This window comes from Chelonia mydas, chromosome 6 (assembly GCF_015237465.2).
Source record: "Chelonia mydas isolate rCheMyd1 chromosome 6, rCheMyd1.pri.v2, whole genome shotgun sequence".
NCBI lineage: Eukaryota > Metazoa > Chordata > Testudines > Cheloniidae > Chelonia > Chelonia mydas.
In genome coordinates, this window is record NC_051246.2 from 57,524,017 (window position 1) to 57,540,269 (window position 16,253).

Genomic DNA, 16,253 nt, shown 5'->3' on the forward strand with positions numbered 1-16,253 from the left:
TGTCTAGGTGCTACAGACAGGAGCACTTAAGCTGTTTTCAGTTAAAGCCTGCAGCTTTGGGGGACGTTGTTCAGATCTGGGTCTGTGTTTGCAGCAGGCTAGTGTGTCTGGCTTAACAAGGCAGGGTTCTGAAGTCCCAACCTGGCAGGGAAAATGGACTCAGAGGTAGTCTCAGCATATCAGGTGGCAGTCCCAAGGGGGTCTCTGTGACCAAACCTGTGACATCCAGAATCTGGGGAAATGGGGGATGAAATTAGATTAGGATAATACATGTCTGGCTCAAATGGAGAAAGATAAGTGGTGTAATATGTGACAGGAAGATACTAGTAAGATTAAAAGGGAAAATCTATAAAACAGTAGTGTGTCCTGTTTTAATGCATGGTGTTGGGCAACAAAGAAGAAACATGAGTAAATGATCTATTCCACAGAAACCCAAATGTTGAGATGAAGCAAGAAAGACCAGCTGAGGCATGTGTATGTTAGACATGCTCAAAGTAACACCTATAACTGAAAGAAAAGAAGAAAAAAAAGGAACGCTGGCTCAGATGGCTTGGTTATGTAAAGCACAGTCCTGACAGCTACATGGGTAATAGAGTACAATAGACCCAGATTGAAGTAAAAAAAATAAAGAGGCTGACCCAAGAAAAAGTGGTGGAATGTCATAAAGGAAGATGTTAATATGTGGTATGAGAGAATATGACATTGAACAGAGCTGTTTGGAGGGAGAGGACTCATAGACCAGACCCCAGTTGATGGGATTAACACAAGGAAGAAGATTACTATAGCATAATGCAGTATTTGTAAGAGATTGCATTTGTCTTTTCCCTATTTTCTGTCAAAAGTAGAAAACAAAAATAAAGTGCTGGCACTTAGTGGCAGTATTTTCCCATATAAAAAATGACTTTGTTTGTATTCAATTCATCCTCTTTATCCCTGATATCTTTTACCTATAGTATTTGTTGTGCTTAAAGCCCAAATAGAACATTCATGAGAAGATTCATCTATAATGCTCTTCAGTCAATAGAAGTGTTTTCCCTTCCCATTACCTACCACAGCACTGACATTTTATTGCACGCTGAAATAGCAGACAACAAGGGGAAAGACTGAGTAATTTTATTCCCACGTCTAAACATAAAATAATGATAACTCTTTGCAAAAATACAAGTAATTGCTGCCACATCCAAGAGTGCCACTGTTCATCAAGGGGAGAGTATTCAGGCGATGAAAAACAGGGAACTGAATAACAGCCAGTCATGTTACAGCTCTGTTGAAATGCCAGGACTCGCATATGTCCTTTCTTTCCATTAATGTTTTTACCTGATGGCGTTTAGGTGTCACATTTATATACCTAAGTATTTATATCTCTCCTACCTCCTGGTAGTATGTGAGAATTTCACAAATATTCATGAGTTTAGCCTCCAACACCCTGGTGAGATAGGGAAATATCATCCTCATTTTACAAATGGAGAACTGAGGCATAGGAAGATGAAGTGATTTGTCCAGCATCACACAGTGACTCTGTTGCCCAACAAAGATCTGAGCATTGGTCCACTCCTTTAACCACAGAATTATGTTTTCTCCATAAAATGGTAACAAGTTCATGCCTGGGCACAAGCGAATATTGTAGCGTTTAGCTCAATCATGCCCCTGCAGTGCAAAGGTGCTTCCAAATCCATAGGCTTCTACCATGTATTCAAAGGAGACTTGCAAAACTGCCATGAAAAGATAGCTGTGTGGGCACACAACCTATTCAGCTACCCATTGTCATAATGAGTGGGGATGATGGGAGGAGGGAGGAAATGGTGTCTTATTCACAGGTTTAAAAAAAATTGCTTGCCCTGAGCAAGTGGGCAAGAATTCTGCCAGGCAGTGCTACAGAGACTCTGTTAACATGAACCCTTATAACCTTTCTTCTAATCACTAGAAGTTAGCAATACCCAGAACCACAGATCCTCCCCTAAATCAGTCTCTGGTGAGTACAGTACTGGGAGGAGGATGTGCCCACAAACTACTTTTGGCTTCTTAACATAGGGCCAGTTTTACACTGGCCCTATCAAATTTTAGAGCTGTCTAGGGGTTTCTCTAAAACTCTGTCAGCTTATAACAGCTCCCAATAAGCCCTATGACGGTTGGGAATAGCTGGATCACAAAATAGCTGTATTTTCCACTGCATGCATCCGATGAAGTGAGCTGTAGCTCACGAAAGCTTATGCTCAAATTAATTTGTTAGTCTCTAAGGTGCCACAAGTCCTCCTTTTCTTTTTGCAGATACAGACTATCACGGCTGCTACTCTGAAACCTGTTTCCATATATGTGTTGGTCCCAGAATATGAGAGAGACAAGGTGAGTGAGGTAAAATCTTTTATTGGACCAACTTCTGTTGATGAAACAGAGACGCTTTCAAAGCTATAGCTGGAGCTTGTCTCTTATTTCCATATATATAAATAGCATTGTCATAATTGCTGTGATCATGCTGTTCCTTGTCCTCCTGATCATGGAAATACCCCCTACACCAGGGGAGGTGGTATATGAGTGAGAAATTCTGGCTCTGTGAGCAGGGGCAGTGGAACTAGGGGTGCTTGGAATGAAATTGCACCCCGTAGCTTGAAGTAATAATAGGAACCAAATGCATGGCTTTCAGCATATACAGGGTTTACAGTTTGGTTCAATGGCTTTCAGTACTCACACTGTACAAATTGTTCCAGCTTCCCTATCTGAGTATTGAGGTTTCACCTATGATGCGTGAATCCCAGACTGGCAAGACGCGGTCAGTATATTCCCTTTTTGTGATAGAAGATAGTAATGAGCTATTCCTCTTCGAGAGCTCTCAGTTCTTCTTTTTGTCCCTTCTCTTCAATGTGCATAAATGGCATAAGGAGTAGCTAGCAGGACATCGTGGTATGCACTGCATTATTTGTGTTCTCCCAGTGCCTAACAAGGCTAGAGGAACAGAGTGGAACAAAACTGGTTTGTAGCCAGAATGCAGGATGACAAGTAGAATTTGGATTAGGATTTGGCAGACATCAAGTTTAGATGAATGTCCATCCTTGGTTTCTAATTTATCTGAGGCTTGCTGCTCCATCCTAACAGGCTGAGATAAGGTCTAGTGACTAGCAAACTGGAGCAAGATATCATAGAATCATAGAATATCAGGGTTGGAAGGGACCTCAGGAGGTCATCTAGTCCAACCCCCTGCTCAAAGCAGGACCAATCCCCAATCAAATCATCCCAGCCAAGGCTTTGTCAAGCCTGACCTTAAAAACTTCCAAGGAAGGAGATTCTACCACCTCCCTAGGTAACGCATTCCAGTGTTTCACCACCCTCCTAGTGAAAAAGTTTTTCCTAATATCCAACCTAAACCTCCCCCACTGCAACTTGAGACCATTACTCCTTGTCCTGTCCTCTTCTACCACTGAGAATAGTCTAGAACCATCCTCTCTGGAACCACCTCTCAGGTAGTTGAAAGCAGCTATCAAATCCCCCCTCATTCTTCTCTTCTGCAGACTAAACAATCCCAGTTCCCTCAGCCTCTCCTCATAAGTCATGTGTTCCAGACCCCTAATCATTTTTGTTGCCCTTCGCTGGACTCTCTCCAATTTATCCACATCCTTCTTGTAGTGTGGGGCCCAAAACTGGACACAGTACTCCACATGAGGCCTCACCAATGTCGAATAGAAGGGAACGATCACGTCCCTCGATCTGCTCGCTATGCCCTTACTTATACATCCCAAAATGCCATTGGCCTTCTTGGCAACAAGGGCACACTGCTGACTCATATCCAGCTTCTTGTCCACTGTAACCCCTAGGTCCTTTTCCGCAGAACTGCTGCCTAGCCATTCGGTCCCTAGTCTGTAGCTATGCATTGGGTTCTTCCGTCCTAAGTGCAGGACCCTGCACTTATCCTTATTGAACTGCATCAGGTTTCTTTTGGCCCAATCCTCCGATTTGTCTAGGTCCCTCTGTATCCTATCCCTGCCCTCCAGCGTATCTACCACTCCTCCCAGTTTAGTATCATCCGCAAATTTGCTGAGAGTGCAATCCACACCATCCTCCAGATCATTTATGAAGATATTGAACAAAACCGGCCCCAGGACCGACCCCTGGGGCACTCCACTTGACACCGGCTGCCAACTAGACATGGAGCCATTGATCACTACCCGTTGAGCCCGACAATCTAGCCAACTTTCTACCCAGAAAGCCTAGAAAAGCCAACTTTCTATCCAAACTTTCTGCCTAGAAAGCCAACTTTCTATCAAAAGGCACTGCAAAATCCTGGATCCACTCGCTGAACATCACATCCAAACAGGGGCTGAAATGAATGGCCTCTCCCCTCAGTTTCCCTTGTTGTAAATGCCTGAATTGCCAGCCCCAGCTGCTTCACTGAATGCCTTCTCCAGTTTCACTCATTGCTTACTGCCCTTTGGGAGAAAGAGCATACCTAGTCTTATGGGGATACTAAACAACCGAGACAATTAAACTTGAGACCCAGGTTATCCATGGATAAGCCACCCTAAAAATAAATGTTTCTGAGCAATCGTAGGCTTAGTGTTTTTAAATTTAAATCAGCGCCTTCTGGATCTGTAACACTGAATAAGATCCTTATGTCTCTTTTTCTGCTCCCATTTTAATAGGAGTGCTCCATGAGATGGAAGAAGGCTGTTGCTGTTACACTCTCCAGGCATTGATGGTGTTGAAATTTATTTTTCTATCAACAATTTTGTGTGTGTCATGGGGAGTGAGCAGAATAACAGGGAACAAACAATGGGTTAATCCCAAATAAATTCAGTCCCAGCAATAGTCATTATCAGCTACATCCACTCTAAATCCTGTTCCTGGAAGAAGAAAGGTTGTCCAGACTCATATGGTCTCCTGGTGAAAATGTCTCTTGTACCAAGGGCCATATTCCCGTCTGCTGTGGCAGTGTCATAACTGTGATACTGTGTGGTCAAGCGTAAGGCTGGAAGACTGCAGAAAATAAACCAGTGAGAACTACTCTCGAGGAGGCAGATATGGGAGCCAGACCTTGAGTTCCATTCTCTCCCACTCTCCATTTTAATTGCTACAACAAAGAGTGGGGGATTATCATCTTGACAAATGGCCTGTATTGGAATAATAGAGACAACAAATAACAAGCCAGGCAGAAGTAAAAGGCTTTCAATCTTTTCATTAATCTGAGATAATCTCATGATTTATGGGTTATTTAACCAATGAGTTTATGCTCCAGGTTTGTCCAGCTATAGGAAATGGGTGGGGAAGAAGAATGGAATGAATGAGAGTGACATCTGTCTGTTAGTGGTAATTAAGGCGAAACGTGCAAAGTTGCAGAGCTCTAACTGCTCCCGTTAAACTGTTGATGAGCAGTAAAATCTCTGATTAAATTTTAAGCGGAGGGAAATGGGCCAGCCTCCCGATCCGGGGAGGCTAATGGAGTGGAGTGTGTGCAATTATGTGTACGGAGTGATTGTGCTAGTGGGAAGACAATTGGGCCAAGCAGCGAATGTTACAGCCAGCAAGCACAGCAAACAGTGAGCCAGCATTGACTTGCAGTCTCTTACCAACAGAAGGCAGGTTTTCGAGCACGCTTCTGTGAGAACAGGTGGACTGGGTCTGAGTGGTACCTTCATGGCCATATATTTTCCAGCACACACACGATCGCTGCATATGAATCACAGTCATGGTAGGGGAGAATATCTTAACACTTGAGGATTAACTATTTTGCCACTGTCTCAATATACTGATTACCTCAGGCAAACCACTTATTGTGTCTCTGCCTCATTCAGTTCCCCATCTGCCAAATAGGAGAGCAATAATACTTATCTACCTCAACAGCACATTGTAAGGCTTAATTGATGTTTTTAAAGCACTTTGAAAGATCTAAGATGAAAGGCACTATGCAAATTCAGTGAGTTAATTATATCGGTCATTATCACTATTATTTATCATTACCTAAGACAGCTCTCTTCTTTTTCCCAGAGTGAATCCTCCTCCTCCTCCTCCTCTACCACCCATGTCTGGCTCAGATGCTTTCTTTGCTAACCATTTGGCAGGTCACTTGCTTGAGCGAACCAGAGGCATTGTTGTCTGGCATGTGCAGTGTCACAGAATTCTGAGTAATGAATGAGCCCATTACAACTTTACAGTACGAGAGACAGGTTATTCCTTTGTCAAATCACTGCACACACTGTCCTCCTTCCTTGTTTCAATTACTCAGGAGGTGATGGCACTTTCTCTTCCACAGCCTTTCAGGCAACCACTGATGCATATTTAGGACAGGGATAGGTACAATACTTTCAGCACAGACCTTCAGATCCTGTCACTTGGGAATGAAGCTGATGATGGTGACTAACGCTCTGAACTTACTTTGAAATGATCCTTTTTAAAAAGAAAACAACAACAAAGAAAAAGAAATGAAAAGGGAAATGAAAAAAAAGTTCCTGCTTCATATACTGAAGGATTCATTGAAGTAAACATAAAACCGCAAAACATCCAGACCATATAGCTTTATGAGACAGATCTTTGTAGTGAGAATGGCCAATGTTTGTTTGGTGCCTTTCATCCTAAAAGTTTCCGGAGCACATTACAGGATGTTTCACCCCAGAGGTGGCTGCCCTTCATATAAACATGACAGCCCTTTAACAGCTGTCAACAACTCTATACAGCAGTTTAGGGCAGGAAGTAATGAAGAATATTGCAGAGGTAATTTTGTTTTGCAGAGTTATCCAAATATACATTTAGCTCTGACACCAGGTTAACTTTAATCTACTAAGAACATATAGCTTCAATGACCACAAGTGATAAAGCCCTTGGTGTTCCATAAAATTGAGTGTGTCCTCTGCCTGTAAATTATTGCCTTCATGGGTTTTTCTCCTCTTTATTTTTAGCATTGGGGTAATTTGAATTTGACCCACTTAACTGATTTGGGAGGATCCAGTTACATGAAAAAAGGGAAGAACCATTTGTCAGCAGACTCAGGTTCTGATCTTTGGATCTGATTGAGCTCTGCTTGCTGCAAGATGGGAAAACAGGAAACTGACTTTCTGCTATTTTTGCAGTGCCCACATCTAGTCAGCCTGGATCTGTTTTGGCCTCAAGGCTGCTCCAAGTTATGGCCAGTTGCAGCAGCAACCCTGAAGGGGTCAATACAGCAGCTAAGGATAACCAGAGTACAGCAGAACTTCAGCCACCTCCCACACCCTCTGGCTTCCAGCTCTAAACCCACCAGAGATTACCCCAGCCAGGGAGAATTCTCTGGTGTCTGTTTTAATTCAGCATTATGGTCCCTTTGTGTCACAAAAGCAGCACAAAGAAGTTTGTGTGGGAACAAGGATTTGCCTCACAGTATATTAAGGGCTTATGACTTGTGACCCTCTAAGAAGAAAAGTGGCATCACCTGACTAAGTTACTCCAAGAAGCGGATGCTGTTTCTCATGGAATTTGGGAAAGCCTGGGGTAATCTTGCCATATATACAAGAAAGACGGGTGCATATATGCCTGTGAAGGACATAATGCCCTTGCATGTGTGAGCAATGATGAAGAGAGGATACATGCAGCTCTTGTGTCACTGTGTAGGGGTAGGCAGAGTCTCAGCTTCCTGGTGCACAGAGGTTGAAGGATTCTAGCACTGACAACCTGGAACCCTATCAGGATAGGGCAAGAGTGGATCCACGTCCATACAACAGTCACCCTGAAATGTGATTTACACTATGAACAAGTCTGAGAGCTCCTTTAGCCGATGCTGTTGTTGTATACGTTCTTCTAGGCCTGTCTGAGCCATTTGGGATATGCTTCTGGGGCAATGTGCTTTCATCTCCTGCTGCTAGTGGCTCAAAGTCAGAAACTAGTCCTGGTTGTACTTATAAAATGCATTGATCAAACTTCCCAGGGTTCATGCACAAAACTGAAATCATTTATTAAATAGCAGAGTAACATTGGCCCAGTGCTAATTAAGGGTAGCCAGTGAAAAGATTTAGCAAACTCCCCACCCCAGGATAAGACTGTCAGCCCTCTACAACAGTTTCCCAAGCAAATTTCTGTGCAAACAGAGGGACTTTGCAGGATGTGCTGATCATCAGTAAGCTTCAAACATGCCCAGTCTGTGTTATATAAATTCTGGCAATTTTTGTTCAAATGAGGATAAGCAACCAGATTCAGTCTTCTGAGATTCTCCACCATCAGATTTATGTGTAACGTGGCTATCACTGGGAGTCACGTGAAGCACCTTTTTCAGTGCAATGTTGCTTTTGTAATGCCAGCATGTGCATTTCTTTTACAAAAGTGCTGCTGTCATTTGGCTGGACGCTAACTTCACCAGTAAGTGGAACCCACCACCTAGTACACAGACTTGCTGGGTATATGCATCCCTCCCCTCACCACAGCTGAGATTCAAATTGAGACCCTCAGTCCCTTGGCAGGTGAACTGGATTGGACTCTGGAATATGGCCTATAGCTCATCTCATTGCTTTCTTGGCTGGTTATGGTTTGTACATCGTCCATGGGACTGGTGCATTACAATCCCTCTCTGGAGAGATGCTAGAAAAACTTACTGGACTTCACTGTAGGTTTAGCTGGGGATGCTCTTATCTAGGAAAATGCTAGCATTCTGTAAGCTGTAACTCAATAGGAAAAGAAGGAATCCCTGAGGTCCTCAACAGTGGTAAAAAAAATTAATTTTCAGGAGCTGAAAATGTAAATCAGCTCCATGTGCACCGGGTTGGATCCGCACTCTGCTGGATATTGCCAAATGGGGAAAGGCTTCTTTTCTAGGCAAGGAAAACAAAGCACCAGGATTTTATACCTGCAAGCTCTGTGATTAGTCACCTAGTTGGGGGACTTCTGCTCTCTTACTTGTTTTGTGTGGGCAGGGAGTGAAGACTAGCAAAATTGGAGGGTTGTGGGGTGGGGGAATGTTCTTTGCTTTGGAATTATTTTTATTTTGCTCTTCAGTATGGTTGGTCTCATCATCTGCTTGCCATGAGACCTAATTTGTTCCCGTGTGCTCTAAATAGAGTAGTGGGCTAGTAGCAGAACAGATTCAATGAAAAAACCTCAGCCTTGGAACTTGTTCTAGTTCTCACACATGTGCCCATACCTTGGTCCAACAGAACCAGAGGTGGCGGTGATTGTTTAGGGCACCAGGTATGACTCATATTTTTCCCATGCTTCTGGTTAGCGGGTATCTTCAGGGATATTGGCTTGTTGGACAAGGAAGGTTATTATTTGACTGGGTATTTTACGACACTGGGGCAGGTTTCTCTAGGCCTGGTGTCATCGTTTGGGTTTTTATATTTTGTTTTTGTATATTCTAAAGCTTTGTAAAAGTGCCTGGAGCTCTGGGGAATAGAAGCTTCAAAGGAATGTGAAGAAATGCATAATAAATGAATAAATGTTTGCGGTATTGTGACAAAAGAGAAAATAAAATGAAACAAAACCATCAGACTGAAAGGACGCAGCCCAGAGATCTGATGTGCTTTGTTGCAAATAAAACATTGTCAGGAATGGAGCAGGTCAAACAATACACCAAAAAACAAAACAAACAAAATGACAAACACTATAGAAACTGCATTACTATGAAGGATTTCATTGTAATAATATAACAATGTGACTCACAGTAATTAACAGGATCAATTGTAAACACACAGTAAATGAAATATTAAAAACTATTCTAAAGATTGTGAACTGGGTTTACAAATAAATAAACTGCAGCCACAGGCATACTTGCTTGATGAAGTTGTGAGTTCTAATCCCAGCTCTAACACTGATTTGATGAGTGGCCTTGGTGGAGTCATTTCCCCTAATTCTGTCTCATTCAGGGGTGCCAGGACAGGGGGAGCCAGGGGACCATGGTCCCATCACTTTTTACTTGCCTTAAGGGCAAGCAAAGGAGTAGAGAGGGTGGAGAGGAATGAGTGGGTATGGGGCATCAGGGGAAGGGTTGGAGCAAGGGCGGGCTCTTAGGGGAGGGACAGAGTGGGGGTGGAGCCATGATTCAGGCGTCAGAGGCCCCTCCACTTCTAGGGTGCTTCTGGTGTTCCTGGTCTCATTCTCTTCATCTCTAAAATTAGGGTAAAAATATTTGCTTCCTAAGGCTGTTGTGGAGATTGTTTAATGCTTCAACAGTGCTTTACAGATGAAAAGTTCCAAGTGTTATTGTTATAGGTTGCCTCAGTCTGTGATCTTGTCACACCTAACTAAAGTAAGGTCAGTACTTGAATGTAGACTTCCAATGAATCTTGAAGGTGCTGCAAGATGTAGTGCTGGGGAATTGGTAAGTGGTGATCTTCCCTTTAGGTATAAATCAATGCCCTCAGCATGAGATGAGGGACCCTATGCTATCAGAGGTGTCATCTTTCAAATGAGGTGTTAAATCAAGAAAGGTCATTAAGAGCTCATGGAACTTTTTCATATGTGTAGATCTGTTATCCTCTGTGTTCTGGTCAAATTCCACTTTTGGTAACTGTGTTTTGTCTACATGAATTTCTGCTTCAATTTCCATTGGAAAAGGCATTCTGTCATTTCTTGTCCAAAAATGTTTTGTACTATAACTTTTGATGTGTGCTGTTTAGCTACTGCTTTAGTCTTCCTCAGAGGTGGCTGCATCTCAGTGAAAGTTGACGCCATTTTCTCTCTCTTTCTCTTTTTGAAATTGCTTCAATGTCCTTTATGATGAAAAGCACTGCATAAGTGTAAGTTGTTACTATAAATTACTCAATGCTTTGGTGAAGAGTTGTTTGGAATTACTGGTTCTCTATAGTCTCACACATTCCATAACACTCACAGAGGAAAGTTATACTGCAAAATAGAATGGGCTTGTTCAAAACTGCCCTTAATTGAAACTGATCCTGTAAAAAAACATAATTTAGTGAGATAATGACTCTGCTGCTGCTTTTTCTTTCAAATGCCAAAAGTTTTAAATTATCTGCTGAGTTATCAGGAGCTGACAGTGTCTGTGGGGAAAATTCTTTATAAATGTTGCCACAGTTTAAGCATCATCTATTATTTTCCACTGGCCTTGTGTGGGTTTAGCTTGCAGCCTGTTTTCTCCAATTGAGGTGGTGCATACCGTTGGAACCCAGCTCTCTGAAAGATTTATGCACCATTTCCAACTGTAATGATTGTTTGCTATCAAGAACCTTTTGCCAAGAAAACCAGTACAACTGTGAGCACCATCTCTGTTTGTTTTGCTTTATAAATTAGTTAAGGTGTTATGTGCTATTCTTTTTAGATAAGGCAAAGGTGGTGCTAAAAGTTCTTTCTCCCCCATCCATATGCCTGCCTCTCAACATACCGTAATAAGCAGTGATAAGAAAGAGGAAGTTAAGGCTGTGACATCTCCACAGTACAATCTAGACTAGTGAGTAGCTGTGTCACCCCTGCCCTCTGATGTGGGGTGCTTTGCTGTTTTCACCTCTGCTTCTGGACTGCTCACAAACAGCATCTAGCATGTGAGTCACTCCCAGTTACGTCTGTGTATATTTGCAAACTGCAAATCACTCTCCTGCTTTCACTAGCCTGAATTACACTGCAGGGTGACCCAAGCACATTCCCAGTCCCAAACTTTGCCCAGAAATGGACATCTGCTACTGCCCAGACCTCTCCTGGACAATACAAGTTCATATAAAGTCTGTCATTTTATTACTAGAAATGATATGCACAAATCCTTGTTATTCCAAATGGAGTTTCCCAAACACTTCAATTTAAACACATTGGGTTAGAAAAAACAAGTTTGTTAACTACAAAGAGAGAGATTTTAAGTGAACACAGGTAATGAGGCATAACAGTCAGAATTGGTTAAAAGAAAAATAAAGGTAAAACGTAACTGTCATAAATAAAGCAAGTTAAAGAAGTATGGGCTGGATGAATGCACTATAAGGTGGGTAGAAAGTTGGCTAGATTGTCGGGCTCAACGGGTAGTGATCAATGGCTCCATGTCTAGTTGGCAGCCGGTGTCAAGTGGAGTGCCCCAGGGGTCGGTCCTGGGGCCGGTTTTGTTCAATATCTTCATAAATGATCTGGAGGATGGTGTGGATTGCACTCTCAGCAAATTTGCGGATGATACTAAACTGGGAGGAGTGGTAGATACGCTGGAGGGCAGGGATAGGATACAGAGGGACCTAGACAAATTGGAGGATTGGGCCAAAAGAAACCTGATGCGGTTCAATAAGGATAAGTGCAGGGTCCTGCACTTAGGACGGAAGAACCCAATGCACAGCTACAGACTAGGGACCGAATGGCTAGGCAGCAGTTCTGCGGAAAAGGACCTAGGGGTTACAGTGGACGAGAAGCTGGATATGAGTCAGCAGTGTGCCCTTGTTGCCAAGAAGGCCAATGGCATTTTGGGATGTATAAGTAGGGGCATAGCGAGCAGATCGAGGGACGTGATCGTTCCCCTCTATTCGACATTGGTGAGGCCTCATCTGGAGTACTGTGTCCAGTTTTGGGCCCCACACTACAAGAAGGACATGGATAAATTGGAGAGAGTCCAGCGAAGGGCAACAAAAATGATTAGGGGTCTGGAACACATGACTTATGAGGAGAGGCTGAGGGAACTGGGATTGTTTAGTCTGCAGAAGAGAAGAATGAGGGGGGATTTGATAGCTGCTTTCAACTACCTGAGAGGTGGTTCCAGAGAGGATGGTTCTAGACTATTCTCAGTGGTAGAAGAGGACAGGACAAGGAGTAATGGTCTCAAGTTGCAGTGGGGGAGGTTTAGGTTGGATATTAGGAAAAACTTTTTCACTAGGAGGGTGGTGAAACACTGGAATGTGTTACCTAGGGAGGTGGTAGAATCTCCTTCCTTGGAAGTTTTTAAGGTCAGGCTTGACAAAGCCTTGGCTGGGATGATTTGATTGGGGATTGGTCCTGCTTTGAGCAGGGGGTTGGACTAGATGACCTCCTGAGGTCCCTTCCAGCCCTGATATTCTATGATTCTATCATTCTATATAAAGGGAAGGGTAACCACCTTTCTGTATACAGTGCTATAAAATCCCTCCTGGCCAGAGGCAAAACCCTTTCACCTGTAAAGGGTTAAGAAGCTAAGGTAACCCCACTGGCACCTGACCCAAAATGGCCAAAGAGGAGACAAGCTTCCTTCAAATCTGGAGCGGGGGGAACAAAGGGTTTGGTCTGTCTGTGTGATGCTTTTGCCAGGAACAGATCAGGAATGCAGCCTTACAACTCCTGTAAAGTTAGTAAATAATCTGGCTAGAAAATGCGTTAGATTTTCTTTTGTTTAATGGCTGGTAAAATAAGCTGTGCTAGATGGACTGTATATTCCCTTTTTTGTGTCTTCTGTAACTTAAGGTTTTGCCTAGAGGGATTCTCTATGTTTTGAATCTGATTACCCTTTAAGGTATTTACCATCCTGATTGATGGTGATTTTTTTACCTTTTCTTTAATTGAAATTCTTCTTTTAAGAACCTGATTGATTTTTCATTGTTCTTAAGATCCAAGGGTTTGGGTCTGTGTCCACCTGTACAAATTGGTGAGGATTCTTATCAAGCCTTCCCCAGGAAAGGGGGTGTAGGGCTTGGGGGGATATTTTGGAGGAAGACGTCTCCAAGTGGTCTCTTTCCCTGTTCTTTGTTTAAAATGCTTGGTGGTGGCAGCATACTGTTCAAGGACAAGGCAAAGTTTGTACCTTGGGGAAGTTTTTAACCTAAGCTGGTAAGAATAAGCTTAGGGGGTCTTTCATGCAGGTCCCCACATCTGTACCCTAGAGTTCAGAGTGGGGAAGGAAACTTGACAGCAAATAATTCCTAACTTTACAAACTAGGGTAAACTCAAAGCAAAGTTTCTCACCATGTTTCAGCAATTCTACTGGCTGAACTTCTTTCTGTCAGGATCCACGCCCTCTGCCCTCCCCCTCCCCCCCGCACACATATACCAAGTTCAGCGCTGCTTCTTTTGTTCTTCAGGTATCATTAATGCCATGGGCAGAGAGAAAGGGAGGGATCTTTGGGTTGTCTGCCCCTACTTTTTGTAGTCCTCTCCCTCCTTTGAGAAGGATCTTCAGCTGGAAATATGGCAGACTATGTGGATGGGAACTCTATGCTGTTTCTTTACGCAGATGTAGATTTTTCACCCATGTCCCTTTTCCTTCCAATGAATAGCCAAGTTGATGGCCCATTTGACCTTGCTTACATCTGGCTGAGGCATCACCTTGCCCTTTGTCTTTGAGGAACTGGATTGGCCACTCCCCAGACATGGAACATGTTTCAATAACACCATATAGTGGAATCTTATAACTTTTCATACAATGTTGTCACACACATTTTACCAGGACAATAATGATCAGCAAATTATGAGTTTTCAAATGATACCTCAGAAGGCACACTTTGTAAAAGATTATTAAAGGGAGGCACTGGCTTGGGAATCTTTGCTCCTGAGAACAGCAAGCCTGCGTCTGGAACAATTTGAGGACTTTATAGAGCTATGGCAGTGATCTTCGATGAACCAAGTAGCAAGCGGACGGCCAAAGGTGCACTTCAGGTGTTGCGGCAGGATGTCAGCCAATGGCTTAATTTGCAGCAGAGTTCTGATGCTTGGTAATAGACACCGAGGGGAACTAGGCAGCCCAGTCTGATTACTTCCAGCTCAGCCTAAGTGATGGTATTAAAAAAACTAACAGGTAAGGGTGGAATCCCCATCCAGGATGCCTTAATCAACCCATGCATCAAGATCAATAACTGCCTGACCGAAAATCACCAGACTCTTCTCCATCACCTGAACCCATGCAAGATCAGGTTCAGCTCTGCCTCTCTGACATGGAGAAGAATTGACACCGGGCATTGGGCCAATGCCTATATTGCATGGAACCAGGACATTTTGCATCAAGCTGTCCTGCCAAGGTCCAGTGCGTGCCCTGGTCAGGAAAAGCCAAATCCTAGCCCTAATATGGGAGTCCAGGCTGGGTTCATACCTTTTTCCTCTCTCCAGTAACCCACACCAACTCTTATCCACTGGTACCCTGGTGATGACCAATCAACATCCAACATATCTCCTCCCCCCTCCAGTTGCCGTGCCCGACACCAACCTAGATGTGCTGCTGGATTTGGGTGCCTCCGGTATGTTTATGGACCTTGAGTTTGACTGAGCCCACAATAACCGCACCCAGAACAAGGACTCCCCCGAGTTAGTGAAGGTTATAGACAGGTCTCTCCTTTCATTGAAACAGGTCACCCACCAGATGGCTCCCCTAGAAGCAACTATGCTTTGAGGCCACAGAGAATTTCTACAGTTTGGACTAATTTATGCACTGCATTCATCAGTTGTCCTTAGCAGCCTAAGGCTCATTGTCCATGACCTGTGCATCAGCTGGCAGTCAGGCACACCATGCTTTTGACTTCCTGTCTTACTGACAATCATGTCTCCTGAAAGTTGACCCAGGACCAGAAACCCTTTGCAGCATACTTGGTCCTCTAAAGAATTCAGAGACATGGAGGGGAGGATCCAAAGGCAATCCCAGCAACCCACCTGGCCTGCCCAATGGTTCCAGGGATTTCTGTTTATATATCAACACTATGCTAGCATGTTCAGTAAAAAGAAAGCCAGCACTCTACCACCTCACTGCAGCTATGACTGCATCATCAACCTATAGCTGGGAGAAGAGGTTCCCTTCGAGTGCATTTATTCCCTCTCTGAAACTGAATTACAGGCACTCTGGAGCTATCCCAAGGAAACTGCAGAAGGCTTTCATTCACTTTTCCACATCTCTGCAGGGTTCCCAGTCTTCTTTGAAGTGAAGAAAGATGGCTCCCTCCGGTTTATATGGACAACTGAGCTCTGAACAAGATTACAATTCAAAACTGGTGCCCCTTACCACTTATTAATGAGCTATTCAAAAGACTTCACTCCACCAAGGTCTATACAAAGTTTGAACTCCATGGAACTTATAACCTGTTGAGAATCTGGGAAGAAGACAAATGGAAGACTACCTTCTGTATGAGGTCTGGCCCCTTAGCATATTTGATCATACCATTTGGGTTGTGCAGTGCCCAGGTGACCTTCCAGAATTTCATAAATGGCATCTTTATGGACATGCTGGACCAATTTGTCTTCATTTACCCAGACAACATCCATATTTTCTCCAAAACTATGGATATCCATAATCGCCATGTGTGCACCGTCTTTGAGAGACTCTGCCTAACCCATTTCTATACGAAGCTTGAGAAATGCATGTGTAAGGGCACAGTGGAATTCTTGGGAAATATTTTCTTACCCGAGGGACTCACCTTGGACCTGCATAAGGTGACAGC